We start from the raw sequence: 7,161 nt of genomic DNA on the forward strand, positions 1-7,161 counted from the left end.
CAAATGCTTTCTTGTAGTCAATGAATGCTATGTATAGGGATAGTTGCATTCCTAGCACTTTTCCTAGCACCTGGTTGATAGTGTCGATGTGATCGATGGTAGAGCACCCTTTCTGAAAACCTGTTTGATTGCAGTCTAAGGTTGTCCTGATTCAATTAGCGATTACCTTTGTAAATAACTTATACGTAACAGACAGTAAGCCGATTGGTCTAATTTTCCAGGTCTTTAGCGTCCCGTTTCTTATGAATTAAGATAATGTTTGCGTACTTCCATGGTTCCGGTACCATCGATGACACCAGGCATTGCGTATACAGGGTGGCCAGTTTTTCTGGCACGATATTGCCTACGTCCTTCCACAAACCATCTACAAACCACAAACCACAATATCATCTACGTCCTTGAACAAACCAGTAGTTACCCGATCCTCTCCAGCTGCTTTCCCCCTTTTTATAGCTCCTAAAGCTTTCTTAACCTCGTCCTTCACTACTGGCTGAAAGCCTGATTGCTCTTCATTACTGCCAATCTCATTATTGTCCCGATTACTTCGGCTATGCTGTATAGGTTCGTATATAACTCCTCGGCTACCTTGATTATCTTTTCCAAATCAGCAACGACATTGCCCGTCTTGTCCCTCAGTGCATACTCTGAATTTTGCCTCTGCCTAATTTCCTCTTTACCGCTTTCAAGCTATACTGCCATTCTTTAGAGCATGCTCTATTTTATCCATGTCATACTTCCTTATATCGCCCACTTTGCGCTTATTGATTAACTTTGATACCTCGGCCAGTTCTTTCCTGTCTGTTGGATTGGAGGCTTTCATACTTTGGCACTTCTTAACGTAATTTTTCGTCTCCTTAGATAGTTTGTCGCTATCATCTCTAACTATCCTACCGCCTACTTCTACAGCGCACTCAGTAATGATGTCTCCGACAGTAATATTCATTTCTTCTATGCTAAGGTCGGCTTCCTCGGTTAGCACTGAATATCTATTCTGTCGCGAGATCCCGAATTCTTCTACCTTCCCTCTCATCGTGAATTCGTTGGCGGACTTCTTCCATACTAATCTATTTCGTTCCCTCTTCAAATCTAGACTAACCTTAATTTTATTTATTTATTTATTTATTTATTTATTTATTTATTTATTTATTTATTTATTTATTTATTTATTTATTATACCCTCAAGGCCGTTACGGCATTATAGAGAGGAGTAGGTATAAAACATATAAAAAACATTTTTACCAACTGGAGTTAATGAAACAGAACAACATAAAAAAAAGCTCCTTAATATACATTGTTAGCTTTTGCGGGCAGGAAAAACAGAACAATATAAAGAATATCTCACAGTTATACAGTATTAGCTATGACGTTCTTGAACAATTGGTGGTCAGTGATAATTGGCCGTCGAGGAAGGAAGATGGTTCCATTTATTCGATGTGCGCGGTATAAATGACTGAATTAAAGCGTTTGCTCTGCAGACAGGGATGCAAACCTTATGAATATGGTCAAGTCTTGGTGATATATACGGGGAAGGTGAGATAAGTTCGGCACAAAACTGTGGATGATGAAACAATTTAGGAAAAAGACGAAACATTTTGCGACATGAGGACAATGATGATTCGGGACCTAACCATCCTGTGATCACTGCATCGCATGTTTCCGATTACCCTTAAATTCTGCACAATTTCAGGGTTAGAACTCAGTACGAAGTCAATTTCATTCGATGTCTCCCCGTTAGGGATTTTCAGTGTCCCCTTCCAGACCTGCAGTTAGTCAAGTGCAATCCAAGTCCAATGCAACCATTACTCGTCATAAGCTATCCATCGATGTATGTATTATTGCTTTAGCAAAAAGTTCAATTTGTGGTTATAGTTGAATTCGACTGAATTTTGTTTCGCAACAAAAACTTGTAAGGTGGCCAAGCAAAAGCTGTAAAACACTCGAGGAGCCCTGGCCTCGTACACAGAGCAGCACAATAGCGGGCTATGATTTAAATAATCAACGGCAAATAATGCCTGAAATTATTCAAGTACAATAATTTTACTGTCCTACGATATATGGGTGTATACCGTGCGTGAATGACCTAATAATGTCATTTAACTAATACTTGCAATTATTCCAGTGCAATTATACTCGTCATAAGCTAATCCAGTGATATGTATACTTGACGCTGTAGCGTAAATTTGAATATTTAATAACAATGAAACAATTTCCTGATTTAATTATGCAGCGTAATTATTAAAGCAGCGAAGTTAGTTATGAACGACCACTGTGGTCAGTGGTCACTGGTCAGGCCTCCGTTTACCATAGCACACTATACTAAGCGAAGATCGTCGCTAGGCAAACTAATTAGGCTTTTATAGGAAAAAAACGAAAAACCTGTCTTTTGACCTTGGTCGAGTGTGAATGTCACTCACCAAAGCGGTCCCCGTGTCTGTATCTAAAGAGCTATCGCTAGAGAGCGTTATTGCCTTTTCCTGGATTTATACTGCCCAGTTAAGTACAAAATTCCCTTGTGGTATTAACTGACGGACGAATGTGAAAATGATATTATTAAATACGCTCCTCCATTACTAACACCGCAATGCATGTGCAGCAATATTTATATTGTCACGTAGTGGTGGAAAGGTCGACGACACAAATGAAGGGTCGATGATTGAACTGAAGAAACTCTTTATTGGGCTGACTTGCGCCCGCAAAAGAAATAAGCAACCCGGCGGCGACGATAGCAACAAACGTGCTCGTCTATCGTCGAATAAGGAGTGCCCGTCACACTCGTCAACGCTCAATTTAAAGGCTGCTCAGAACAATCTAGATGACGTCGCAAACTGCTACTAGTGCACCCTGGAACATTGTGGAAACATACGCAAGTGATCGGAATCTTCGAGACAGATCTCGGCGCATCTTTCGCGCCAAAGAAAGTGATAACGCGTCGTATCGCGACAACTAGCATGAACAAACACGGGATACAGAATTGATACGCGTGCCAGAATCACAGTGATAAGGCCGCGTGCCGGCGGCTGTTAAAAAAAAAAATAGCAAATATAGTTTTGAAGGTTTCGCAATATGTGCCCCTTTACCCTCTCCTAGCGAGCGCCCTCACGCGGCGGGCTGGGGAGGCCGTCACGTAGTAGCCGCCACGCCGAGCGAAGGAACGACTACGGCCGAAGAGACGACCTGCTCTCTTCTGGTCGTGACGTCACGCTGTCACGTGGTCGTGCGCCACGTGACAGTGAAACTTTGCAGATTCCATTGGAAGCGTCTCCACAAGTCCTGTTTTACAACCGCATGACAGCGTTCTGAGAAGTCTCAATCGCGTTCTTTTGGAAACGAAAAGAGGCAATTTCCCCTTTCTCTGTAAACTCAGAAATGTGCTCTCTCTCTGCTTTGCGAGTGCTCTGAAAGCAATCAAATCAACAGATGCGATGTCCGCGATCGACACTCATGTGTGAATGTGCCCTAAGTGTCCACAACTGCCTTTTCGTTTTATTGCGAAAGCAATACTGCTAGCACTTTTCTGCCGTCGGTGGAGGTCGTTCCTTCGCTCCGGCTGCCACGTGACAGAGTGACGTCACGACCAAAAAAAGGGTGGAGGGGTAAGTATATGTTGATACACCAGGGAACAAATTGGCAAATAATTAAATCATCTTGTAAAGAACATATCTGGGTTTCAGGAACCATTCCCGGCATAAGGACATGACTAGGGGTAGTTTATTTAGGAACAGGACATCAATGCAGGCAAGAAAACAAGAATCTTGTTGAATGTCTCAGTGACGATATAAGCCAGTTTGGAAACGGGGCCAATATTACTCTACTGGGGGACATGAACGGCCACATCGACGATCTGGATGGATACACAGATTGTAACGGAAGCTAATGCTAGATTTCTGTGAGCGACACGATCTAGTTATAGCAAATAGAGAAACAAAATGTGAAGGCCAAATCACGTGGGAATTCCGCAACAGGCAGACGACCATTGACTATTGTCTAATGTCGCAGGAAATTTATAGCAAGGTCACAAAAAATGGAAATAGACGAAGAAGGGGAGTGTAGTCTGGGAAGTGATCATAAACGTATTAGTCTGCAGATGGGCCCTTGATGAAAAGAGAAATGGAACTTAGACAAAACGTAAACGCAAAATTAAACAACGATCAAATAGCGCAGATAGCAGCAGACATAGAGGAAGCAATAGAGAAAAGCCCCATGGAAGTTTGGGATTATGAACATGTAGAACTACTCATAAGGAGGAAAATTAAGGAGGTTAAGGCAGCAAACCGCTGGAATGGAAAGGGGAAGCCACGGAGCTGGTGGAATAAGGAAATCAGGTAAGCTATTGAACAACGACGGGCTGCTTCAAGGGAACACTGAGTGGCAAAGAAAGCACAGGTATCTCAGGAGGAAATCGACCAAAAATGGGAATCATATCGACAAGAGAAACTTGAGGTGCAGGCCCTCGTCCAAAGTAAAATAAGGCAGTCCACCGATCGCTGGATAGCTGACATACACGATGCCTCTACAGGCGGAGCAAGAAAATTTTGGAACCATATAATCTGGCTAGGGAAGAAGAATCAAAGAAAACAGGATCGGATTCAAGATAATGAGGGAAATTGTTTAAAGGGAGACAACGGAGTGAACTACGTTACATCAGTTATAGCCGAGTCATTTAAGAGCGACGATAGGGTAATCTCCGCAAATCAGGAAGCAACACAAGGTAGCGGAATACAAAGCAGCTTGGAACTGACCAATCTAAACTGGTAAAAGGCAGAAAAAAATATTCCTAAAAACACATCTACAGGAATAGATGGAATTCCTATCAAGCTGATTAATGAACTCGGTCCAAAAAGTAAGGAAACGTTGTTAAAAGCTCTGGAAACAGTCATAACGAATAAGAAAATTCCGGACAGCTGGCGGCAGAGTAAAATTAATTTGATTTATAAAGGGAAAGGAGAAAGGATGCACATAAAATCCTACAGGCAGATTACCATAACATGTTATGTACAGGTTGGCCATGCAGGCGGTGAAATTAAAGGCGCAAACATGGGTAGAAAGTAACAAGATATTCGGAGAACTTCAGAACGGCTTTATAAATGGTAGGCGCTTAGATGATAGCCTGTTCGTGCTTACCCAATGCATCGAAATATCTAGAGTGAAAAATAGACCTTTGTATTTGGCCTTCCTGGACATAAACGGGGCGTACGACAACGTAAGCAGGGAACTCCTGTGGAACATATTAAAAGAAGAAGGTATCGGTTATGAGATAATAGAGTTCCTACAGGAAATATACCGGGATAACAAAGTATAAATTACATGGGAAGGGAAAAGAAGTACGGAAGATGTCAAAGTAGGCAAATGATTAAGACAAGGCTGTCCTCTATCACCGCTGCTGTTGATGCTTTACGTGATAAACTTGGAACGGAGGATACAAGACCGTAACCTAAGTTTTAACATGTCATATAGACTAGGTGAAAATGCGGTAGAGCAGCGCCTCCCCTGTTTGATGTATGCAGACGATATTGTGCTGCTAGCTGAGAGTCTGGAAGAATTGCAAACTCTAGTTAAGTATTGCGGAGACGAAGGGGACGCTCAAGGCATCAGTTTTAGCGCAGTTAAGTCGGGTCTGATGATTTTCAACGGCTCAACTGATCAGGGTCTTAAAATACAAGGCCAGGAAATACCTAGAGTAGCAGAATATAAATATCTGGGGGTATGGGTAAACGAAGGATTGGCATACATTGGAAAGCATGAGCAATCACTTAATGCCAAAGGGCGAAGGAATGCCGGGATAATGAAGCATAAGGCATTGCGGGGATACAATAGGTATGAGGTTGTGAGGGGTATTTGCAAAGGAATTATGGTGCCCGGACTTACTTTCGGAAATGCAGTTTTGTGCCTAAAATCAGAGGTACAGTCGACATTAGAAATAAATCAGAGATCCGTTGGACGATTAGCACTAGGTGCCCACGGCAAAACTACAAATGAGGCGGTACAGGGAGATATGGGCTGGGCATCTTTCGATGTACGGGAAGCTCAGAGCAAAATATTATATGCGGAACGCCTGAGGAAATTGGACAGTAACAGATGGGCAGCTAAAGTATTTAAATACCTGTACTTAAAAAGTGTTGACTCAAAATGGAGGAAAAGAACTAGGAAACTAACTAATAAGTATGCTAGTCACAAGGACGGAGAAATAAAGAGCATTAAGCAACAGGTGAAAAACACAGAAGGTAAAAATTGGATAAATTCGATGGAAAAGAAACAGAGTGTGGAATTATGCCGAAAGTGGAAAATGCAGATCAGGAAGGAAGATTTCTTTGATAACTCAAGAGGCAGTGCCCTACTTTTTGAAGCTATATCAGGGTGCCTTAGAACACGCAGCTACAAAAATAAATTTAACAATGGAGTTGACGCATGTGCTGTATGTGGTAACTCCAGTGAAGCAGTTGACCATATTATACTCGAATGTAATGGTATCCATCCGGAAGTTGATGCAGGCGCAATCACTGTTCCTGAGCTCTGGGGTTTAGAGATACCAGTGGCCGGGTGAATAAACCGGCGGTGGAAACTAGCAAAAAACGACTGGAAGATTGGTGGTCTAAAAGCAGAGAAGTGGCATAATGTTGGTAATGTCTAAACAAAAATTTAATAAATAGAATGATGGTTTAGTTAACTAATCTAAATTATTAATTAAGATATAGGGAGAAAAATGAGCATGATAGCTACTGCTACCACCCCGTTTCAAAGGGGACGCTCCTATATTCCATCCACCCATCCCATAAACGGGACACCGCAGGCGCGCTCCGCTTAGTCGTCTGAGCAGTTGTACAAGGCGTCGCTGGAGCGACGTGCTGCGCGCAAAAGCCGGCGCCGTGCCGAGGAGACAGATGAAGAAAGGCAAGAGCGGTTGGCTAAGCAGCGCGCCTATGCCGCAGGATGGCGAGCCTGGCGGCGTTCTACAAGTTCAGTGAGCGAGCCAGTGTTCAGACCAAGAGTCACTACTTCACGGACCACCAAAGCGTGTTGATTGGAATAAACAAACAGTAGAAACCATGTTGTGTCCAGAGTAAATCCTTTAGTTGTACAAAAGGCGAAGCCATGCGAAACCACCAGCAGAGCCAGGCGCAGCCAGGGAGGTATTGCTGTCGCAATCACGCTTAACCAAAGCTA

The sequence above is a fragment of the Amblyomma maculatum genome, chromosome 5 (assembly GCF_055883805.1).
Source record: "Amblyomma maculatum isolate TAMU_Amacu chromosome 5, ASM5588380v1, whole genome shotgun sequence".
Classification (NCBI taxonomy): Eukaryota; Metazoa; Arthropoda; class Arachnida; order Ixodida; family Ixodidae; genus Amblyomma; species Amblyomma maculatum.